The sequence below is a fragment of the Pinus tabuliformis genome, chromosome 2_2 (assembly GCF_031772625.1).
Source record: "Pinus tabuliformis cultivar Carrire ecotype Pingquan chromosome 2_2, CPIR1, whole genome shotgun sequence".
Lineage (NCBI taxonomy): Eukaryota > Viridiplantae > Streptophyta > Pinopsida > Pinales > Pinaceae > Pinus > Pinus tabuliformis.
This window is the reverse complement of record NC_142300.1, coordinates 171,203,058-171,225,273: the sequence shown is the minus strand read 5'-3', so window position 1 is coordinate 171,225,273 and position 22,216 is coordinate 171,203,058. Positions and strand designations below refer to the sequence as shown.

The window sequence follows — 22,216 nt, the reverse complement described above, 5'->3', positions numbered from 1 at the left end:
CCTCCTTCTAGCGCCAAAAATGTTGAAGGATATAACTTGACTGCCTCAACATTGGGGAACACCACCCGGTCGGGAGCTTAAAGCAACTCTGTTTCCATTGAAATTGGCAGGTCCGAGTGGATATAAAGGGACCAGTTTCCCATTTTAAAGAGATTTAATATAGTAACAGAATGAAAAACTGATGGAATGATTTTATAGCTAATGGTAAAATTACTAAATAAACTTATTCTACTTATTTCCCAGGATAGTACATCTTCATATGTGATTCAAAGAAAGATTTCACAAAGTAAATAATGATATAGATCATTCAATGCTTTAATGAATAGAAAGCATATATGATAAACTAAATTAATTTAGTTGATTAAAACTCAATCACATAAAAAAATCTCGTTATCTCATACATAATCACAATCATCCAATCTTGCACATCAATAGTGATAATGACTGATTATTATCAAAGATTTATATAACGAAATAACGCATAATAGATTCACTATCTAAATCAAGCATACATAGCGATATCACAAAGATAATAGTACCCTATATATTATCGCTATGCTTATGAAAAAGATAGCTTTCAGGCTCAGCTTCTTAATTAGATAATTTTGAATCAAACAATAGTGAAGTTCAAAAGTTGTCTTCTCAAAATTCTGGACCACTTTCTAAATGCATGAAAGGGGTTTAAATAGGCTATTAATATTACAAAAATAGTATATTTAAAATAAAATCTTTCCAAAAATATTAAACAAACTAAGCTAAGATAAAGGACAGCTAAATTTTTGATATGTTGCAACAAGAACTCATGATTATGCTCTAGATTGATTCTTCATCTGCTCTCTGAGATTGTATATGTCTGTGAGTGGCTTCAGCTAGGGGGGATGTATCAGTTGCATTCACATTTGTCTCGTAAACATTACATCATTAAGTGCTGGAAGAAACTGTATTGTTGCGTTTGAGAGACACCTCAGCACGAGCCACTGACTATGAGGATTCACCAGAAAATTCCAATAACATTCAAGGTTTGCTTGTGATAAACTCTGAATGTCTTGAACCTTCCTTTTAGATGTTTCTTGCCAAGATTGTTTCAAAGTTATGACATTTGGAAAGTAGTCCTTTGGGCATTCCTGAATTAGATCGGCTTGCAATAAGGTATCTGTGATGCATTCGGTGAAATTTGAGGTAAGGTTTCTATCTCTAATAATAACCATATCTGATTGTTTCATTTTGATATCCCAATCACCAAATACGATATTCTTTTGTGATTCTTCAAATCGAGGAAGATCAGATGATCTTCCTTGAGCACGGTCTTGCCAATCTATATACTCAGAGATTTTCTCGTCGATATCTTCCTAAAATGTCCTAAAGTCATGAATTAAGGCCAATTTGTTATAGAAAATAGCCTCCTTCTTTGTTAAGAGTATATCCAGTGTTGATGCTTCTTTGCGGAGTTCATTTATATCTGGATTTTCTCTCAGTTGGTCTATTCTTTGTTGCAACTGTAATATTTTTTCATCCTTGTCCTTTACTTCAGCTTAAAATTGTATCTTTAAATCATCAAATCTCTTTTGCAGCTCGATAAGATTTGTTTTCCACTTTTGCTCAATTGCTTACTTTTCTGTTTGAAAAGTTTGTTCCCACTGGACAACCCTTTGATCCTTTTCCTTCATTAGCAATTGTATTTCTATAGCTTTGTTGATGGTAGCACTAGCATAAGCTCCTGCGAACTGAGATAATTTGTTTAATTCTTCGTCTAGGGTTGTTTGAGTTCCCTTCCAAAGAACTTGAAAAGGAGTCATTTGTAACTAGCGCTCGCGACTGTTCTAGCTTTCTTTTCTTCCTTAACTTGCTCATTACTGCTTTATGCTTTGGACTATAAAATACATCCAAAGGCGGGATTCCTTCAATTTTGACTATCTCGATAGTAGGAAACTTAAGAATTATCTCAATATCATCAACGACATTTGTGTAAAAATTTGTGAATAATATAACACTTATTCACAGAGATTATCCCAATTATACACTATTTGTTGAATGCATGCATAATACATAACCTCCTCTACGTTGATCATCAATTTTGTAGAATTAAGAAACAATCGCATGCGCACATTGAAACATCAATCACACATATCAACACAGTATGTACTGGGGAAAGCATACAGCTGAAAACCCCCAACTATCTATATATTATAATGATAGAGAACATGTAACAATACATAGTACAATACTCCTCACAAGTACTCAGTACTATCTCCACCTGCTACACACAAACTAGCTCAGATCTGAATCAAGTCACAGGTTCAAATCTCCTCCGCTGTCTGCCTGCCTCTACTGCGCAATCCAAAGTGAGAATAGGAATGATCCAAGCTCATTTTTCCTTGGCTTGTACTACGCAATCGTCATTGGCAATCTCAATCATTTATTGTGCAAATCTCATGCACAGCTATAGTCACAACTGATAGTAGTCTCCACCTCTAACACTTGTCTCCACTGAACTGTCCATGCACTGAGTTAACTGATGTATTCTTTAGTTGATTTATGAGTTAATAATTAGTGAATTAATTAACAATTAATTCACATCACTCATCACTAGTGTATTCTGCAGTTAGACTAAATACAACTAGTTCAACTAAGTCAAACTGAACACAACTCCATCAACTCCTCAATCAACTCCACCAAACTCAATCACTTGAGTTCTAACTAAAGTCCATCATGCAATAGCTCAACTGACCCATAAGAAAAGAGTATTTCCTTCTGGCAGTTGCATGTGCCACATCCGTAGCTCGAACTGAAGTGCTCCAAGAGGATAAGATAATGTTTATAGTCCAAATATTATTAAGAGCTAATAATATTCGACTGTTCTATTTTTAGCTTGGCAGTCTAAAAATAGACTCCGTACATATGTCTAAAAATATAAGTCCATCTATTTTTACCAACATGACCAATCATCCACAAATAGCATCCTGCAACTCATAGACCATGATCCATATGTCTAAAAATAGACTTTGCGCCAAAAATAGCCTGCGGGCCCACTTAGTGAAGGTAACTCCTTTCCACTAAGCTCCATCATCTTGCTGCATTTTCAACACTCCCTCTGAACAAGATATGGATTATCTACAACCCCTATCCTGCAACTCTGGAATGTTCTGCATGCAACACATTTGCCCGGTTCACTTGCTCCAACAACACTTGGAACAAAAACACTCCCAACTGACTACTCTGTTGGGCTAGGAACATACTCTGATGCTGAAGCTCTACCTGCTGCTGAAAAGTGCACACTCTCTGACATTTGCGCTACTGCAACATCTCCATGCATCTCACACCATTGCACACTTCTCTGTGCCACCTAGCATTGTGCAAAACACTTGTGCCTCTCGTATTGTTGCAGCCTGCTAGCTATGCGCTGTCCTGGGATTCCCTACACTGTCGCTCTCTCTACCGCTCCATCCGCATCTGTCTCTACCCAATCAGTCAGTTCCTACTACTCCACATCGGGGTTCTCGTAGCAAGGTCTCATCCAAGAGGTTGGGTACCTCAAGGATCCTGCCCCTCCTCCTTGGGACGATCAATCCACATCACCCCACCTCCTACCTGGAGGTATGGCTGCATGTGATCCCTCTGCCCACCTGGCTCGAAGTTTCCCCCTACTGGAGGTCTCTGCATGAGTAGATGTCTCTACTCGATCTCCTCTCAGCTTCCCTTATTGTGGCTTCTCCACAACCTCCTGAAGCTGCTGCACCAATCGTGGCTCCTCCACAATCGTTTGAGACTTCTTCTGGCTCTGCATGTTGAGAGGTAATATATGCTCCCTCTCAACCACCAAGTCTCCATCAGTTGCCTTGTTGCTGAAGGCTTTGCATGCATCTTGAACCTCAAGAGCATACAGGTTCTTGACCCGTGAACCAATCTGATTCACCTGTCTATTGATGATGTGTCTAAGGAAAACCTTTCCCTTACTGAAGACTACACCATAGCCTCCATCTTCCAGCATCACGATCGACACCAAGTTTCTCTTCAGTCCTGGTACATACTTGACATCGGTCAAGGTAAGGCGAGCTCCATGCTCCCTCTGAAAAATAATCGTGCCTACACCTGAGACACTATACTTCTCATCATTACCCATCACTATGAGTATCTGGAGATCTTTCTCCTCCAAAGTAATGAACAAACTCTTGTCACTGGTCATATGGAAAGAAGCTCCACTATCAAGAAACCAACCACTTCCCACCATGGATGAAACCATGCATGTGAAGAGTGTGAAATCCAACTCAAACTGTGAAGCAAGTGCCTCACCTTCAGATCCTTCCCCGAATCCCTTCTTAGATTTCCTCCGTGGACAATTTGCAGCATAATGGCCCACCTCATGACAACGAAAGCATCGCACTTTCGATTTGTCAACCTTCTTCCCATCATTGGAAGAACTGGATTGAGAAATAGAACCCTTCTCCTTCCCCTTCTTTTCTTTGGCAGCCAAAGCGCAATTTTCTTCATCAGATTCCTTTGATGAAGATCCGTCCCTGGTATTCCGCCTGATCTCCTCTTGCACAAGATCCGACCAAAGTCTCTCCCATCCTGGAAATTTCTCCTGACCATTGACAGAGTCCTGATAGGAATGCCAACTCTTCGGAAGACCAAGGAGAGCCAAGCTCACCAAGTCCTCATCATCGACAGTCACCCCCACACTTCCCAGCTCATCCCTGCATTGGGTGAACTTCGTGAGATACTTGGGCGTACTGTCTCCATTCTCACACTTAATGTTTCTAAGTTTATCCTTGAGCGCCAACTTCCTCTGGTCACTCTTGCTTTGGAATAAATCTATCAATGCTTTCCACATCAAGTATGGAGAAGCATTTCCATGCAGGCTGGATACAATGTGATCCTTCACGCCCTCCAATAGAATCCTTCGACACTTTGTTGTCTTCTTTTGCCAAGCCTCAACGTGAGCAGCATCAATAGGCTTTGGGACCTCAGCCTCTATGAACTCCTTTAGCCCATTGTCATCTAACACCGCCTCCATCCTGTCTTTCCATGCAATATAATTCGAACTGCCTTCAAGGGCATACTCCAATCGCAATCCGTTGAAAGACATTTCAACTTCGACACCAAGAAAACACTACTGCAAATTCGAATTCCACCAGCTCAAAACTCAACCGCTTCTTATCTAAAATTCGTGAGAACAAAGTATTTCTCGTACAGAGATTGACTGTATGGGCTTTTACTGGATATCTTACCTTCCAAAAGAAGGATGAATCCAGAGGCTACCTGGCCTGATTACAGACTCTGCCTAAAGAAATAAAATGTAATCACTTTCTGAATAATAGATCTGATGATCAACTCTGCTCTGATACCATGTAGAAATTTTGAATAATATAACACTTATTCACAAAGATTATCCTGATTATACACTATTTGCGAAATGCATGCATAATACATAACCTCCTCTACGTTGATCATCAATTTTGCAGAATTAAGAAACAATCGCATGTGCACATTGAAACATCAATCACACATATCAACACAGTGCATACAGCTGAAAGCCCCCAACTATCTGTATATTATAGTGATAGAGAACATGTAACAATACATAGTACAATACTCCTCACAAGTACTCAGTACTATCTCCACCTGCTACACACAAGCTAGCTCAGATCTGAATCAAGTCACAGGTTCAAATCTCCTCCGCTGTCTGCCTGCCTCTACTGCGCAATCCAAAGTGAGAATAGGAATGATCCAAGCTCGTTTTCCCTTGGCTTGTACTACGCAATCCTCATTGGCAATCTCAATCATTGATTGTGTAAATCTCATGCACAACTATAGTCACAACTGATAGTAGTCTCCACCTCTAACACTTGTCTCCACTGAACTGTCCATGCACTGAGTTAACTGATGTATTCTTTAGTTGATTTATGAGTTAATAATTAGTGAATTAATTAACATTTAATTCACATCACTCATCACTAGTGTATTCTGTAGTTAGACTAAATACAACTAGTTCAACTAAGTCAAACTGAACACAACTCCATCAACTCCTCAATCAACTCCACCAAACTCAATCACTTAAGTTCTAACTGAATTCCATCATGCAATAGCTCAACTGACCCATAAGAAAAGCGCATTTCCTTCTGGAATTTGCATGTGCCACATCCGTAGCTCGAACTGAAGTGCTCCAAGAGGATAAGATAATGTTTATAGTCCAAATATTATTAAGAGCTAATAATATTCGATTGTTCTATTTTTAGCCTGGCAGTCTAAAACTAGACTCTGCCCATATGTCTAAAAATAGAAGTCCATCTATTTTTACCAACATGACCAATCATCCACAAATAGCATCCTGCAACTCATAGACCATGATCCATATGTCTAAAAATACACATAGTCTAAAAATAGACTTTGCGCCAAAAATGGCCTGCGGGCCCACTTAGTTAAGGCGACTCCTTTCCACTAAGCTCCATCATCTTGTTGCATTTTCAACAATTTGATTGATTGAAAATCTCAGCATTAATATTACTCTCGGGATTTTTAGGAATAGTATCCTCTTGGGAAGCCTTAATAGTAAACAAGGTTGTCCCTGTAGTCTCTGGAACCTGCTCGGTTTCTCTGTTGACTGCAACTTGTTCTGCTTGTATATCGGCTAAGAAATTTGTAACCCAAGCTTCTTCTGTTGTCAAAACGCGATTGAATTCCTCCCATACTTCATCTAATTTGTTCTCCACTTTGATTTATCTTGTGTGCTCACAGTTATTTCAGAGACTTGGGAAGAAATTGGAGCTTTTGAGGAGGAAGTTTATGCATCTAAAGTTTTTGAATTCTATCGGAATTGTTTTAATAGGGTCTCAAGAAAATGGGCTATTATCCACTGGCATTATTGATTAAATAAAAAATTCGTCAGGGCTTAGATGATTTGCTACTAATTTCTCTACCATATAATATTTCGAAACCATTTCAAACAAATCATCAAATTTCTCAGGCTCGTTAAAAAATGGTTTGAGCTTAGCCTGTGCTGTAACATCTTTTGCTACACCCTATGGGTCATATGATCAATTTAATATGGTTGGCAAATTAATGGCTCTTAATTGGTCAATCTCAATTGAAAAATTATTGAAATTTTCTAAGGCATAGGTACCACAAGAAATAGGAAAACTTGGCCAGGTGAATTTCTTGGCATCTTTAAGTACTTTAGTTAAGCCCTTACCAATTGTTTTATAAGTGACTTCTTTGGCCAACAACTTATCTAGGACAAAAAGGGGAAAAACATGAGGATGGGAAAGGCTACCAAAAACATGAATGTAGGTGAATGATTCTTCCCCAAACCACTTTCCTATAGGCTTTAGGTCTTTATTGGCTTCTGCAGTAAGTCTAGGGGCTTTTCTGCCAAAGATTTCTTGGTGGATGGGGAGCATAAATTCATGACAAATTTTGTACAAGTGAGCATCGTATTTCCATTCCCAAAGGATATCTATATAAACATAAATAGGGCTAGGAAATTGGTTTATTAATTTCCATCCAAGAGATGGAAAATCATAAGAAAAACAAATTGCATCCATGGCATAGGTGCTCATAAAGAAAGGAGGAGTCGTTCTTTTGAGAATAATGTGCTTTTGTCTGTAATTGTGGATTTGGGTGGTCAAATTGTTGGATAATATAGTCACCCAATCCATTACATACCCATCAGCAGAGCCTTCTATCAATGGCACCCATTCTTCATAGAATTTATGCGTATTTGGATAACCATAGAGGTGACATAACATAGCAGCAATATGAGAGAAAGGGCCAACAATGGAGGCTAATGAATACATACCCCTTTCCTCTCACTTATGTTTGTTCAGGTCCCTTCTCCATTCTCTTATCAGGTCTGCAGGGTTTTAATCCTCTTGCATGAATTTCTAGATGAATTGTATCATACCTCTTCTGAGGTGGAGGTAGATGATACAATTTCCTTAAATCTTCAGCTTTAAAAGACCCAATAATTGTCTTCCTCAGCATTATAAATGTTCTGTCTATAATGTTGAGTTGGTCGACAACCCATCTCACCATATCTGTATATGGTAGGATTTTAGGGTGAGCAACAATTCTATGAAGAAATGAATTGGCCACATCATTCCATGCGGCATTGTTACTTGGAGGAGAATCATCAATAGTAGCAGTTTGTTTCACAATTACTCTCGGATTTTCATCCTCGAATAGTTTGTATATCACTTCCCAGGAGGTGAAACCTGCGCCCAGAGTACATGTAGTATGTATAAAAAATGGAGACATTTCAGACACTTCTTCAGGTGGCAAGACTGGTTCTAATTGTGTTACGGACTTCCTCCTTGCCTTAGTTATTCTTGACATGTCCTTTAACTGCTCTTTATTAGAATTTACCTGTAAAGAAACCAACTAAGATAAGTAGCAAGAGCTTTGAAGGATGCAAATGGTCATATCAATTCAATTTGAGTTATATGGAAATCCCTTCACATTAACTAAAAACTATTACCAATCAATAAAAACCTCGAAATTAGAACTACGCAGAGTGGTCATTAAATTTCCAAACGTTTGTTCACATGATATTGACACTTTTCATTATATGGGAAAATCTTTTATCGGTGTGTGGTATCAAGTGACATAATATAGCTCAGCGATCTGTCATTTCCAAAAAGTATATAGGCATGGGATGTATGTTAGTGAAAGATCGAAATTTAACAAATCGTGATATCAGCATCCATCAATTGACAGAATGCAATATCGACTCTTGATGGTATGCAATGTTGGCTCAGCATTTCACATTTTGCAATTTCGCAATCGGTATTTGTATTTGGCTTATCGGCTTATCGTGATTTCGCAAGTTCGCATTTCGGCTTTTCGCAGTTTTAGCTTTGCGGTTGTTCTTTGAAATCATTGATACTATGTGTATTATTTAATAAGACCTATTCTTTTATAGTCTTTTCATTAATTTTGTGATTGATTTAGATTTATAGTTCATATTTTTAAAACTACAAAAGGGTTCCTAAAAGGTTTTATGACCTTATTCATAAACTTTTTTGTTTTATTCTAAAATTAAAGAGTAAAAATAAAACTTATCCTATTTTATCTAAACACACAAGGATTATATCCTAAAACTTCTAAAGGGTCCCCATTATTCTTTCTCCTAAGTCTAAAGATAATGGGGGGTTGTTGAGTAGCACAACAATACCCCAAATTTACAATGTATACCGCATTTCCCAATTTTTTGGATCATTTAAGTTGGTCCTCCTCTCCAGTGAATTTAATAACACTATGAAGTAGGCTGGCATAAACACCCCCCTTGTAGATTCAGGCTATATGTTGTCTCCCATCCTTGTGCCAAACATTTATGTTCACCTGTAGGTTGTGTGGGTGCAGATTTTAAGTAAAAATCCCATGGTCATGGAGCGCTTCCAACAAGACATCTAATAATTGGAATTGCCTGTGACCCCCATCTAGGGATCCTCTCCAATCCTCAGCTTGCTACCATTCCTAATTTTCCGGTTTGCCCATGTACCTATTGAGGGGAAAGCTTTTACCAATGCTTTCCATGCTATAAAGGCTCCTAAATCATGTTTCCTTTTGAATTTGAGTTTTGAACCATGATTTCAAAGATATACCCCTTAAATTCTTTGTTTTCACAACTCTTGCCCAAAGTCTTCATTGTATACCAACCTCTAGAGACTTTTTTTGCAAGTGTTAAAATAAAGAGGCGAATCTTTTTCAACCCCAACCCCCAACTTCTATTTGAGTTGCCAACGTTTTCCAATTAACTAAGGGAATATGGAATACTCTCCTGAAATATCAACTACTCTATATGGTCACTTTTAGGATTAGTATGGGTTTGTGGAGGTGGTTATGCTAAGTTATAATTTTGAATTTAATTTTAGTCTGACCATGGTTTGTTTTTGCGTTGAGAGGTGCTCTACAATATATCTAGTTGTAATGTAAGAAAGTATGTAAACATTTGTGAATTTATATTAATATGTTAGATTTATGACACTTAAAGGATTTGTAAACATCTACATGTCCACTCAATGTATTATTTTTAAAAGTAATAAAAATAATAAAATTCAATTTATTATATTGTAATTTTGTTTTTATTAATAAAATTAAGAATAACTTTTTAGAAAAAAAAACAAAACAAAACAAAACAAATCACAATATACATATCATATTAAAATATATAACATATAAGTAGTAACTATAAGTTAAGATCCATTTTACATTATAAATTAAAAAGATGATTATGTAACTCTATTTAAATTTCATTAATAAGCACATAAAAAACTTTAATATTTATAATAAACTTATAATATAACAATATTTTAAACCATGAATATTCATGTTCACTTAGCATTAGATATTATTATCTTGTAAATATGCTTTGTTACAGTACCATGGGCCAATACCATGGTTCATCAATACCACAAGCCCAAAAACCATCTCTCATTTCACAATTGAAATATTAAATTTAAAAGCAAAAATATTATAATTAGTTTTGATATATATCTAAACCCTCTATCACATTAAAATATATATAAAATTATAAATTAAGGCCTATGTGGGTTTGTTAAGCAGTTGGTAGGGAATTTAAGGGTGCAATCATACCAGCGTTAATGCACAAGATCCCATGAGAACTCCACAACTAAGCGCGCTTGGGCTAGAGTAGTAATGGAATGGGTGACTTCTTGGAAATTCCTAGTGTTGCACCCTCCCCTGTTGTAAGCCCTAAGGGTTAGCTTAGTTAGTTAAGTTATCATTGATAAGTACCTCGCCAGTTGGGAGGTCACGGGGTCAAATCTCCTCGGCGCCCTTGGGGTTAGGCCTTGCTTGTTTGGCCGGCAGGTAGATCCCTTTAGGTTAATCTCCCTGGATTTATGAAAAAACAAAAGAGTCGTATTCTACCATATAAATTAAAATAATAATTTTGTAACCATTAAACTTCATTAATAAGCACATGAAAACTTAATATTTTCTAAATTCAAGTTGATTCATATTGTTTTGAGAAATATTTTCAAATCACATTGACAAATATCTGGTCGAACCACCTAATGTGGTTCATTATCAAGACTAAGATGGAGAGTCTAATCTAATAATGCAATTAAATAATGTAGAGAAAAACAATTCTAAAAATCAAATGTTAATGGTACTATAACGTACCATATAATAATATTTCAATTTGAATAAAAATCATTTAATGCAATGTTTAAGAACCAATTAATTAATAAAAATTAAATAGTTTTACTTGAGAAAAAACTAAAATAAAGATAAAGAGAAAATAAAAATAAACTAATTAATAAACACTATAACCTTAAAAAAAAAATAAAAAAAAAACTAACCAAATAAGGATTTAGAACCAATTATTTAAAAGTTGAAGTGAAAGAGTAAATACGAATTAAGAAAAACTAAAAGTCATGAGAACCCAATTTAAGATACATCGGACTAGAAATGAATATTTTAATATTATTATTAAATTTTTTTTTGGGGAAAGAGTGAATAAGAATTATATATATATATATATATATATATATATGGGCATTTATTCTTTTATTATGGGTATTATTAATTTGTAAATAGACTTTGTTACAACACTATGAGTTAATACTATGGTTCAGCAATACTACATGCCTAAAAATCATCTCATTTCACAATCAAACTCTTCTATAAAATATATTTTTAATTTTATGTTATTACATTTTTGCAACGAGAGACACTCTCTAGCCCAATATGGAAGAAATGTTGTAATGTCTTGTTATGTTATGTTATCTAAACATTTTGACTTGGTCCAATTACATAAAAATAAAAATGATTAATTATTCATTATTCATTATAGTTATGCTAGTGGGGGAAATGTCTTGCCAACAGCTAGGAGGTATCCCTAGTGTGAAGTCCCAATTAGGCCTCACACCATTTCGGATAGGTGCCCCATCTAGTATGTGGGCCCAACTGTCACTATGAATGTTTTGCTACTGGCTGTCAAATATGATGATGTTAGAGCGGGGACAAGAAATAAATGCTTGGACAGTGGGAATGAGGTCAACCCATGATTGATAACTTGCAAAACAAGATACAAGAATTCAACAACTAAAGCACAAGAAGAAGTATGCCTCAAGAAGGGGTAGTGAGCTAAAACCATCTCAGACAAGCACAAATAAGAAAGTGATAGACATTAATTGAAAATCAGCTCACAATAAGTTAACGACATAGCGTGAAATAAGAAAGGAAGAATTCAAAATAGACATGAAATCCAAAAGCCATGAATTAGTTCATTAACATGTCGCCCACATGAAAACACATGTACAAATGCAATGGAAATACCAAACAATCGATATGACCATAATGAAGAAGCATGGGAATCGATGCCGAAAGTGAAGAACTTATTATTCTGCTGCAAATACAAGTACATGTTTTGTGAACCATCAAAGCCTAATAGTGAAACATGGGTTGCTCATACCATCTTCAAAGTAAAACCCTAGCCTCACCACAATTCATCTGCTAGATGCCAAGAGCAAAGTACCTCTAGCTCCTTAAGCATAATTCAACTATCTAATGTTAGTCCTAGATCAAGTGCTAAAGTCCCCCTAAATGAGCCATGAGGTTATATTTATAGAAGTGAGGCGATTATTCACCTACCATGACCTTTCATTTTCCCTCATGACTATTGAAATTCCCTTGGACTCTCGAATATTTAATGCCTATTACATGCATAATTAGTCTTTGCATAGCTATAGGCATTATGATAAGAAACATTTACATTATGATAAAAGATAAGTCATGAGGAGAGCAAAGATGATTTTTCGAAACCCTAGAGTGATGATGAACAACATGGTTCCAATTCTGTGGCAAATAAATAGGGACCTACATGAGCTGATGAACAACATGGTCATATTCATTTTCCATGTTCAATGTATACTTTCCTGCTACTGCATCCACCATGAAGTAGATTACTCTTTGGGAACGATTTCAACACGCACAACTTGGTTGACCCAATGCCTTGGGCAGCTATATGGGGCCTTCATGTGATAATTAATTCCATTCATTGCATAACACATATCAGTTGTCTTTATACCCCATTTTCATGGAAGCGATCATCCGACCAACTTATGATGTTGTGCCTTTGGTATTACTAAATGGTCCTAGAAGCCTGTATAGAACTAGTTTGTTTGTTTGTCGAAACCCTAGTTTCAACCTTCGTGAGAAAACCTTAACTGTCATCAATGGCTCACAAGCTCCTTATCTTGGAAAAGATGCATTATAAGATAATTTGTCATTGCCTTGACAATAGAAGGGCTTATTTCTCTCAATTTGATCCAATCTCTCTTTTCATAGGTCAATAATATTGATCCCTCTTTCATTGGGTATGAGAGTTGTTAGTGTCAGTCTTTCCAGCCTTCCTCCAGTGATCAAATGTGCTCTTACAAAGTGATTTTGAAGTGTCAAGGTAAAATTTTGTCATTTCAGTGAGTCTTCAAGCAAAATTTGGTCACTAGGCATTAGGCCTAGGGTTTGCCCAAATGTCAGTCTATGTCATCATTCAGCTGAGTGTATCATCATTCAGAGGTTTGTCATCGTCATGTCAGTGTCTAATGAGTCATTTTACACCTTGTTCATGCTTCGGTTGCGCCTAGGCAAGGTCATTTCCCTCTCCTAGGGTTTTGATGGCAATTTCTCTTGGGTGGTCAAATCACCGGCAAAACTTGTTTCCTGATGTTCATACACCTTCCCCTATCCTTAAAGTACCTTACCAAACACTTCCCATCCCCTAGATCCGCCAAATTCCTCATTTTTGCACAAACCCTAGTTTCTAGCTACAACCTGGCAATTTTCTAGGTTGGGCCTGTGTTTTGCCCTTTTGGACCCCTTCCCCTCACTCAATCTCTGAGATTCCACTTTTCCCTGCTTCCTAACATCTCTCCCCACTCCCAAAAATTTCCTCAAGAATTTAGAAGCCCCCTATCCCCTTCATTTCGCTTCATTTCGACAGAATTCCTTGTTTCACACATCGGGACAAGTCGCACTCAAATGATGCTTCAGAGCAATCAAAGATAAATTTTGGGAAACTGAGAGAGGTTTTTGTCCAAAACATGCCAAGGAAGAAAAACCTCATTCACTTTTTGCACAGGTGTCATGATTTGAGAAAAATGTCAAGAATATCGTTGCCTCAGGAGAATCAAAGGCACCTCTGAAGTGACTTTGGGAAAATCAAGTTTTCTCCTAGCTTGGTTGACCAAATGACTTGCTTGATGGGTAAAATGATAACTCGACACAAATAGCTTTCCAATGAGCTATTATGAGCTCAATTTGGGGTTGAGGAAGGTATTCAAAGTTGATTGCAACATCACTCTTCCTTGAGGCAGCCTCATTTGGCACTTTTTGACCAGTCTTTGGAGATTTGATTTGTGACAGGTCAAATCAACTCCAAATTGAAAAATTCCACTTGGGTTGGAAATTAGACTCAAAGACCTTTCCAACGAGCTATCCTGTGCCCAATTCTGACACTGGGAAGGCCCTCAAACAAGGCTGTGAATGTGCGCTACCCGTTGAGAGGTGCGCTACCCGTTGAGAGGCTGCCCGCAGTGTTAATTTTGAACTGGCGCTACCCGTTGAGAGGTGCGCTACCCGTTGAGCTGTAAAAGCCAGAATCACCTCAAACTCACTCAAATATTCTTCAAATTTTAAAATTGGGTTGAGGTAGGCTCTATACATGTTGTTTGATGGGTTGATGATGGTTATGGGTCTACATGCTTGCGATTATGCCTCCAAGAATACAAGGGAAAAAGATATTTGTAACTGTTTGTCAATGTGGGCAGAATGTTAGGGTTTTATGTTTGTTTCAAGGTTTTTTGGTCCCATTTGATTCCCTCCCTTGTTCCCCCTTTTCTTCACAAAGTCATGCTTATGTCTCTGCCCTTATTATTTGCAAAGAAATGTAAATTTCCCCCCATGGCCTAATATGTAAACCCTATCCCTTCCCCAAGTCCAAAAAAGGTTGTCCGAGGCCCTCAAGAGGAAGAAGAAGACCAACCCACTCCGTATCTTGGCCGAGGCTTCTCTCACTCACCATGATACTCATTAGCCTCTTCCTAGCAGCTAGCACAAGAAATTTTGAGAGTTTTGAGGTATTTTTGGCATTTTTGGGAAAATGACAGGTTTTGGCCTTTTAACGGGTAGCGCCCCGTGCGCTACCCTACATGGGGGCAACTCAGAATGGGCAAAACTCAGCATTTTTGGAATTTTCATGCAAAGTTACACCTACCTATGGATGGACTTCAGTTTTTATGGAAATTTGGGCCTCCAAAAGGTCAAAACACATGCAAATTTTGACTTTCTGCCCTTATTTTGAGTTGCAGAAAGCTGTCTTGGGAGAATTAAGTTTTGAGGGGTCAAATGAACTCCAAATTCAAAAATTCCAGTGGGGTTGGAAAGAAGACTCGCAGACCTTTCCAATGAGCTAGCTTGCACCTGATTTGGACACCGGAAAGACCCTCAAATAGGCCTCTCAATGTGCGCTACCCGTCAGGCACATGTGCGCTACATGTCAGGGAATTTTGCCTGTTTTGACCAGTTCGGCCAGAAAAACACTGTTTTCACTTGGTTTAATGTTTTGGGCATGTAAATGATGGATTTTTGTGTAATTTTCATGGCTCTATGATGCTTTTACTCTCCTTGATCACTTCTAGAAGATTCTTGAATGTAAATGGTAAAAATTTAATGCATGGATAGGTTTCCTAAGTTTTAGAGGCAAGTTGTTTTGACTGCCTAGGTTTTAGGGCTCAGTTTAGAATTGGTTGAAACAGCTCCTAGAAGGATGAGCTCGACCCCTAGAGGCAAGGGAAGAGTTTGGCTTGCCTATATTATGTATTTTCTCAATCATTTTCATGGTTGGAGAGGTTGGACTCTTGGGGGAGAAGCTCCTATTGTATATTTTACTTGTATCTCTGCAATTTGAGGAAAAGGAAGACCAGGGTTTTGCAGACATCATTGGGATTCTTGTGGACTCTTGTGTTGATGGTGTGTTCTCTTATTGTAATTGTAAGTGTGTTTATGTGTTCCATCTCTTTCTTTACTGCAGCTTATTAAACAAATGAAGTGATAAAGTTTGAATTCATGCTTGCCATGCTCAGCTTTCAAATTTGTTTAATGTTTATGTTTTCCACTGTCTAGAGAGGATTCAAAGTCATTGTTTGCCCTCTTTAGCTTCTCTTTTTTCTTCCTTGATCATCCATCTCAGCTAAAGGCATCAGCACAAACTCCTACCTTGCCCCAAAGACCCACCTGCAGAAACTGTGTCAAATCCCCGCACCCTAAAATTGCAGATCCTCAATTAGCCACCAAAAAACCCCAAAAACCCCCAAATCAACCTTTTAATCAGTTTACTAGCCTAATATCAGTGTTACCTTTTATTTGGTCATCTCATCCCATTGAAAATTTGCCGAGATAGACCGGAGAGAGCCTTCTCATACCCCGTAGGGCTAGCTACGAGGTGAAATGGTTTGATGTTGCCTTGAAGGTTTACCTTCCTCAGCCTAGGGTGAAATCTCAAGCGCTAACAAGAGTGACTTCGTGTTTGGGCACATGAGGAGCTTCAGACTTCACACGACTCATATCATCATTTGAATCAATATATATCTTGTCATTTGAATTGTTAGTAAGAATTAATCCCTAATGCCCAAGGAACTCCAAATTTGTATATTGTCCATAGCACGGAAGGTCTTGTTCTCCTTACATTTAATACTCCCTTTATTTCTATTGGCTCACTTCTCATTTTAGAACATGTAAGCCTTGAAATTGTGGTGAGCCTCTTGCTCCTAGCATATTCTAAACTTGTAGCTCCTTAGTGCAAGTTGAAGACTTGACACCATCACAAAACTTGTTGCAATTGTGTGTGTCCCTTTGTTGACATTTATTTTTCCTATGTTGTTGTGCCTACTATTGATTTGCAGAACTTGATGATTTGTAAAAATCTATATCCATGAGTGACCATGGTATGCACCTGTGGTGCCAAATCCTCCAAGACATACTATGAAACAACTTCATTGTTGAAAGCATGATCTATGTCGATGTTTAAATTTCTTCCACCAAGAGAAGGATGTATAGATCAAGATGGAGGGATTTTCCCTTGTTTCCCAAAGACGCTAGATTTTTTGCAAAATAGAGTTGAAATAGGAACTATTATATTTCCATCTACTTGCGTGGGAGGCATTGAGGAAACCATGATCTGGAGATCAAAAATAGGCTCAAAAATGAAATTGCTCAGAATCTCCCAAAACCAATGTCAAAACATAGTGTTTGTTGTCCTAATTTCAACGATGCTTGAATCGCCTCAATCTGACATTGTATGAAGAAGTTATGGCATTCTGAAGTTTTTGACCAACAACTAAAAAATCGACAGCAAGGTTGACTAGGCAATCCGTACAACTGACATCATCAATTGACTGTGCAAGGCACGGTTGGTGGTGGACCAATATGGTCTTGACACATGGCATCACCGTATAGGTTGTTGGTGGCTCATTTTGATTGGTGGTTTGATTTAAGGTAGCCCAATAAGAGGCTGCCATGTGACCCAATCAGAGGGTGCTGCGTGGCCCTCTGTGGTTGGTTAAAAAAATTATATCAGGCCTAAGGGCCTCAGTGGCGTTCTACCCCTATACCTCCTGCACAACAACACAATTCTCTACCTCCAAGCCATGATGTTGGTTCTTAACAACCATAGGACATTGGTTACATTTAAGTTTGAATGGCTGATGGTTTGGGAGGAGGGGTCGAGTGGTAAGCCCTTGCCCCTGGTCAAAACGACCACCATATAATCGTAGGCAGAGTGGAGAGGGACAAGAGGGAAGCTCCAGCCCCTAGTCTTGGCATTCACCAGAGGACCAAGTGGAGGCTATAACGGAGAGGAATTGGACTAAGCCCCAGGCCCTGGTCACATGCGCTCACCACAGCACTGTGTGAAGGCTTAGGTGGAAGGGTTGGGCAAATAAGCCTTGGCCCCCAGTTCTTGGCGAATGGTTATGACAACTGACGAAAACAGTTAGGATCCAAAGTCGGTGAGGGCGAAAAGTTGTCCCCGGCCCCTGACCAAATTGCACCACATGTGACCTTATCCTGACGGAGAAGGATCTTGGCTAGCGGGGGTGGGCGGTTAGCCCTGGCCCTTGGCCACATAACATAATATGACCCTAATTTGGTACTTAAGGGTTATTGGCAAATTTAAACAAGTGAAAAAATGCACCTTTTTCGATGAGAATCTTTCCAATCCCGAGTGAAATTGTTGCTCAATGGACTGTGAAAAGAGCGAAATTATCGTGCAGTTAAGAGGTTTTGGCAATTTGTAGGACAGATAGCAAATCTTGGCTTGGAGAAGCATATCTTGCTCAATTTTAAACCTTTTTTAGCTCAAGAAGAGCCTCGATAGGGGTTTTTGAGTGTCCTGAACTCAATGGCATCCTCAATTTTCTGATTTGGGCACTCCATGATGGAATTTTTGTAGAGTCAAATCCGTTAGTGCCAGAGACAGACAGAGTTTTGTAGAAACTTGAAGGCATATTTGAGCATGGAGATTGCCTAGTTAGAGGTTTTCCAGCCTTCTAGTTTCATCTGCAGCAACTCTTACTTTAGCAAAGTAGTTATTTCAGTCTTTTCTCTATGTGCTCATGAAAGAAGCTCTTTTCAACACTTCATTATGGATTTGTTGTATGTTTATTTGCTTGGATTTCGAATGGAGTACAAGGACTTGTTATGAGAGTGTCATTTTTCTGTTTACAGTCATGAATTACTATAGGGATTCATATTTTTGAGTGAGAATTCTTTGTAAGAGAATGTTTCTTGGTAGTAGAAGCAAACCACTCTTGTGTAAACAATTTTTGATGTACTCGTTTTCTATTGAAATGAATATAATAGGCCTAGTCATTGGAGAAGGGCCCAAAGACGTATCCCAGGAGGGGTGAACTCCGTTATAAAATGATGGTTTCTTCTCTTCATGTTTATCATCTTAAGTTGCATATGAATTTGTTTCTCATTTAAATTTATGTGAAAACTTAACTCACCATCTTGAAGAGGTTGTGAAACTTATTTTACCTTTAAAGATCCATTTTGTTAACTTGCAAAGTGTCATAGGACGGTCAGTTTTTATCAAGTAGTGTTGTTCTCCAATTTTTAGAACAAGTGGTATCAGAGCAGGTTTTGACCAAGCTGCTAGTATGGACAAGAAAAGCATGAAAGACTCCAAGAGTTGGAGAAGATTAATTTATCTGTTCGAATGGAGAATGTCGAGCTAAGGAGATTGCTTGAAATTGCAGAGGAGGAGAAAATGAAAATGTGCCTACAGTTGCAACATGTAGTGGAGGAACAAATTAGTGAGAGTTCCATCTTGGAAGCAACAAATAATCCCTCCAAGATGAAGCCAATTTGTGGGCATGGTTCGTACACAGGATATGGACCCTATGTTGAGAATGATGCTTGCAATTTTTGTCATCATCTAAAAGATTCTCCCTATGTTCCATTTGGTAAAAGTGGTTGGCTAGAGTCATCATCCACTTCGTCATCAACATCTGAACTGAAAAGATGGATGATAGGTCAAAGGAGGTAATTAGTGTTTCTAGTTCTACTCCTTCAGCTAATGTTGATAACACATCTTTTGCAGCTTTTGAAAAGCATACCAAAGGTATTGGTATGAATCTTTTAACTCAGATGGGTTATGATGGAAGAGGCCTCAAATTCAATGGCCAAGGTATCATTAATCCTATCGAGGTGAAGGAACGACCACGATATGAAGGATTGGGTTATGGCCATGGAGAAATTGGAGGGTGGTCTAAAATTATTGAGGAAAAGAAATTATCAAGTGATGATATGTCACACCATGATGGTAGTGATAAAGGAAAATTGTTCCCAAAGAGAGATGAATGCTCCAAGGGACATGCAAAGTCCATTTCTTCTCATCAAAGTCACAACCCAAAGGACAGGTATAAGTGTCATGGGGATTTCAGAAATGTTGATGATTTTGATTATTTATGGGAAATGTTTCCTTGCACATTTTGTGATGCATCTGACCATTGTGTGGTTGATCGCAAGAAACATAAGGCAATGGTCAAAATAATGGAGCAAATCCTTGGGACAAGGAATGATGAACCTCTCTTAGTTATGAAGACTTCCTTGTCAATGGGCAAGTGTAAGCATTTTTTTACCCATTGTAGCATGAATGGGCACTGGATTGAAAATTTTTGGAAACTCCATCCAGAAATTCATCCCAAGAAGGACAAAGAGGTCATGCAATCCCTTGCAAGGAAAGTGAGGAGTGGAAAAGTGGAAATTTATGTAGTTCCTGAAGCAGCCTTCAAAGTAGAGCGGGTGCCAAAAGAGAACCCATAAACCTAGTTAGAGAAATAATGGGTAGACTATTTTGTATAGTCTACTTGCTTTATAAAATTGTGATTACTTGTTGTATATTCTGTTTGGGTACTTTGTAAATTGAATTCATGTACAAATCACTTATTTGCAACAAGTGTGTTTTATTTTGCATGTTATGCTATTTTGTCTTGATGATGAGTCTAGTTGTTTTAGGACTTTTGGGATGAGCACTATATTTCATCTGGTATGTCTACATTTGTGTCAAGCATCACTTGTACAAGTATTTTGATGTGAAACTTGTTTGTGAATTTGATATTTGGTAAATATTGTACAGAATATGACCATGGTAATGTGGAAAAACCTGAGCATGTTATTGAACAAATGCAACCAATGCATCTAAGAGTACAAGTGCATCTTGAGGAAAACAAAGCAAAGTACAAAGCAATGCATGGCAAGCATAGTTGCTTATGATTTCCAGGTGGAAAATAAAGTTTGGTTTCAACAAAGAGAAACTTCAAGGTGAATTTTGTTTGAGTCAAAGAAATATGGTTTTGGAGAGAATGATCAAATTCCATCCATCAAAGTTTTTGTTCCTGCATGTTTAGAAGAATTGCAGCAAGCCACATTTTTTACCAGGAAGATAAGGACTTCATGCAGAGGCAAGGCGGAATACCCTGATTGGATCTCTAAGGCAACAATTCAAACATAACAAGAAGGATCAAGATTAGGAAATTTAATGAGATTTTTCCTTACTTATTTTCTGAGTGAAGATAGAATTTTGGAGGTCCAAAAGTCCCTAGTGGGGAGGTATGATCTGGAGATTAAAAATAGACTAAAAAAATGGAAGTACTCAAAATATCTCGAAATCAGCTTCAATTCATAGTGTTCATCATCCTGATTCCAATGATACTTGAACCGCCTCAATCTGACGTCGTATGAATAAGTTATGGTGTTCTGAAGTTTTTGACCAACATCTAAAATGTCAACAACAAGGTTGATTGGGTTGCTAACTGGGTAGTCCGTACAACTGACGTCATCTGCTGACTGTGCATGGTATGGTTGGCGGTGGACCAATCTAGTCTTGACATGTGGCATCACCATACAGGTTGCAGGTGGCTCATTTGACTGGTGGTTTGATTTGAGGTGGCCCAATAAGAGGATACCATGTGGCCCAATTAGAGGGTGCCACGTGGACCTCTATGGTTGGTTAAAAATTTTATATCGGGCCTAGGGCCTCTACAGGGTTCGACCTCTAGACCTCCTACACAACAACACAATTCTCTACCGCCAAGCCAGAATGTTGGTCCTTAACAACCATAGGCTGCTAGCTACATTTATGTTTGAATGGTCGATGGTTTGGGAGGAGGGGTTGGGTGGTAAGCCTTGTCCCCTAGTCAAGACAACCACCATACAACTGCATGCAGAGTGGAGAGGGGTGAGCGAGAAGCTTCAACCCCTGGTCTCAGCATTCACCACAATACCAAGCAGAGGTTATAGTAGAGAGGACGGGGGCTATGCCTTAGGCCCTGGTCACATGCACTCACCACAGGACCATGTAGAGGGTTAGGCAGAAGGTCCAGACAGATAATCCCTAGCCCCTAGTTCTCAGCAAATGATTATGACCATCGATGAAAACAGTTAGGAGCCAAAGCCAGGCGGGGCAGAAAGTTAGCCCCGACCCTCGACCATATCGCACCATATGTGACCTTATCCCGACGGAGAACGAGCTTGGCCAGCAGTTAGCCCCGACCCTTGGCCACATAGCATAATATGACCCTAATTTGGAACTTAAGGGTTATTGGTGAATTTAAACAGGCGACAAAATGAACCTTTTTGCAATGGGAATATTGTCGGTCTTAGTCAAAATTGTCGCTTGACGAACTGTCAA

The 22,216-nt window shown here is 38.3% G+C and overlaps 1 pseudogene; it reads left to right on the top strand.

Annotated features, from left to right (window-relative positions):
* The first annotated feature begins 10,576 nt into the window (after nucleotides 1–10,576).
* LOC149191966 (5S ribosomal RNA) lies at nucleotides 10,577–10,695 on the top strand (annotated as a pseudogene).
* The last annotated feature ends 11,521 nt before the right edge of the window (nucleotides 10,696–22,216 follow it).